A 3,632-nucleotide genomic window follows, 5' to 3' on the forward strand; every position below is an offset into this window, starting at 1 on the left:
CCTGAAGCGAATAAACATTAAATAAAAACGTTATTTTGGAATTAAAAACAAGTCCCATCTCATGCGACAGGGTCCCCTTGAGGTGACCTGTTTTATTCAATTTTTACAGTCTTCCTTCAATTTTTTTTTTTAAAAAAGCACTTCAATCTCTCGGAGGCAACTCCGCGTGCTAGGCCCGACTCTCCCTCCTCCTCCTCCACCCCCCCCACCCCCCTCAACGCCCCCCACCAGCACCCCCGCCAAGGCCAAAAATCCTGCTCAAAATCTGCCATGCGCCAGCTCAATCAAAGGGCCTTACAAAACGTGATTTTTTTTTCTCTCTCTCTCTCTCTCCGAGTAAAAGTGTTGCTTTAACAAATCTTCCTTGATATACTGAAGACTGGGTAATTGGGTACAGTTTGATCGATCTCGCCAAAAACAGCTTTAACAGAAAAGTCAAGCATTTTAAATCACAAACCACCACCGGTCATAATTTGTTGAAAGTGACTTTTAAAGAAAAAAATACAAGACTATTTTCTAGTTTGATTGTAGCACTCAGTTCCTTTTTTTTTTTGACATGTATCTGTTCGTGTCCTTACTCCCAGAAGATCCAATTTACTAATGGGGGCCTCCTTGAAGGCTGACAAACAAGTGCAATTAACAGAAACCGCCCCCCCCCCACCCCACCCCAACAATGGTGATTAACTAATCCTGTGGGGCAGTTTTGTGGGTGAGGTTGGTTTCTAGCATGGTGATTAGCAAACAGAACTGCAGAACCTCGAGCTGCCCTGGACGCCATTTGTATTTAAAATTCCGAAATGTTGGGCAAGTCACAACAAAGAAGCCAACACGACCGGACAGAAACTCCAAGCCCGGCTCTTCACCATTTGTAGCCAAAAGGGGAACAGAAAGGAATCTCCCTCTAACTCTGCTCCACAGAGGAAATGTCCCCCTGCGCTTGTTGGATTCTACCCCGCCCCCCCCCCCCTCAAAACTGTCGCACACCTTGACCTCCTAGTCAATTGCTAATCAGCTCGGAAGAAGGACTCAAAACGCTAACTGGGTTTCTCTCACCGTCTGCTGAGTTTTTCCAGGGTTTCCTGGTTTTATTTATTATTTATTATAGTTAATTACTAACGTCGGCCACAGAGGCTTAAGGGTTAATTCAGTATGGGTCCCCCCGCACCCCCCCCTCAGTGTGGAGCCTCTCTAGGTAGAGCACAGATGGAAGTTAGGCCTCTCACACTAGAGAGCCAGTTTGCTGATCTGTGCCAGGCTGTTAACTTTTTAGTAGGAGTTTTTTTTTGTAAACAACCATGCTCAGATGGAAGTACATCTATTACAGTCTAAATAAAGAACCTGTATGGCTGTAGCACCTTTTCAGATCTTCAGGATGTCACAACTTGCATTCACGTAGCACCTTTAATGCACGCAAGCTCCCCAAGGTGCCTCACGGGAGCATTATCAGACAGGAACAAAAATTGCTGCAAAAACTCAGCAGGTCTGACAGCATCTGTGGAGAGAAAGACAGAGTTAACGTTTCGAGTCCATACGACTCTTCTTCAGAACTGGTGAAGAGTCATACGGACTCGAAACGTTAACTGTGTTCCTCTCCGCAGATGCTGTCAGACCTGCTGAGTGTTTCCAGCGATTTTTGTTTTTGTTTCAGATTTCCGGCATCCGCAGTATTTTGCTTTTACCAAACAGGAGTTTGGCACTGGCTGTGCGGGGAGACATCAGGGTGGATGGAGGTAGGATTTAAGGAGCATCTTGAAGGAGGACAGAGATAGAGAAGGGGAGAGGTTTAGGGAGGAAATTCCAGAGCTTAGGACCCAGGAAGCTGAAGACGGGAAACCCAGGGGTGGGGGGGTTGGGGGGGGGGGGTGGGGGGTAGAACAAAGAAAAGCGTGTCTGCACAAGTGGACAGAGGAGCACGGAGATCTCAGAGGGCTGTAGGGTCGCAGGAGGTGACAAAGGGAGGGGGGAGGCCATAGAGGAACTTGTACCTTAGGGTGTGGACTTGAAATTTGAGGTTTCGCTGCACTTGAAGCTGATTAAAGTGAGCAAACGCAATGGGGTAATCGATGAACAAGGCTCCGTGTGAGTTAGGATCAGGCCGCGGCCTTCAGGAGGTGTTGAGTTTTGTGGAATGTGGAAGGTGGGAGGACAGTCAGTCAGGAGAGCGTTGGAGGGATTGGGCACAAATTTTCACTCAGCTGCCGCCCCCCCCTCCCCCAGCCCACTTGAGCGTGAAATGACGCACGTTGACATCTTCCGAGCTTGCCAAAGTCAACGTGGGATAACTTTGGTTAAGAGGCCTGTTAAGGCCATTAAGTTATCAATTAAGTTAAATTTCTCACCGCCCATCCAACCTTACAGTTGGCAGGCAGGGAAAAAGGCCAAGCCAAGCCTTTGCATTTTTTTTTGGAGAACCTCATCCACGGGCGGGGATGAGGTTTCCAAAAGCAAGTAAAAATAAAATAAAAACTTTAATTTTTCATTAATAACATGTCCCTTGCTCATGAGACAGAGACACATGAGGGGAACGTGTTTTATTACATTTTTTTTAATCTTCTTTATTTTTTTTTTAGATCACTTCATCCCCCCCGAGGTAACCCGCGTGCCTCAGGGAGATTGTGCAGCGCTCACTCACTCGCTCGCACGCACAAAGATCCTGCTGGGCCGGCTCGCACTCGCCCACCCCACCCCACCCCACACAGGATGCGCTCAGCGCTGCCACTCGCCTTTCACGCTGGGTGGGCCTTAATTGGCGGTGCGGTGCCAACCGCGGGCAGCGGGCAACTTGCTGACTGCCCCCCTCCCCCCACCCCCCCCAGCTGAGCCCACCAAGGGCAAAATCCTGTTGAGTCCAAAGGAATAATCAGGGAATATCCTTTATGGTTTTATTGTTTGATGGGGAAGTTGTTGCCAAGGGAACTAACTGCCCTTGTTTAAACTGTGCCGGACGTTTTCCTCTAACTCATAACCAATCTGGCTCAATTTAATAGCGCAATCCAAAAATATAGCTCCTCTGACCGTGCAGCACTCCCTCAGTCCTACACTGAAGTGTCAGGCGAGTATGTGTGTTGAAGCTTCTGAAGTAGGACTCGAACCCACAACCTTCTGACTCAGAAGTAACTGAGCAAAGGAGTGGAAAGACACCATCAACGTCAGAACAAAACCTTTAATTTGGACAATGTCAAAATTTAGAATAAACACACACACATATCTCTGAGCCTTGTTACGGCCAGGATAGGTGGAGTGCACGTATGAAACAGTCCCACTACTCCGCAGCTCTACCGGTAATTTAAAAGTTTAGTTTTCTCACCAAAATAGCGAATCTTCTGGGCTGAGTTTTACCCCCATTGGGGGGATGTTGATGGGCCGGTGTGTGCAGGCGCGCTTCTGATTGGCGCCCCAGGTCGAAGGCGTGCCTCCATGTTACATGCGCGGGCCAATTAAGGCCCGCCCAGTGTGACATCCGCAGGGAAGAGCTATGTGCTCCCTGTGCGGGTGAGGGGGGAGCCTAGAATCGAGAGTGCTCTCTTTCACGCATGCGCACGATAGAGCGCACTCATCTCCTTGAGGCTAAGTGCTGCCTCAGGGAGATCACCTCTACTTTCAAAAATATTAAAAATAAAAATAAAACATTC

Source organism: Carcharodon carcharias, chromosome 8 (genome assembly GCF_017639515.1).
Source record: "Carcharodon carcharias isolate sCarCar2 chromosome 8, sCarCar2.pri, whole genome shotgun sequence".
Taxonomy (NCBI): Eukaryota; Metazoa; Chordata; class Chondrichthyes; order Lamniformes; family Lamnidae; genus Carcharodon; species Carcharodon carcharias.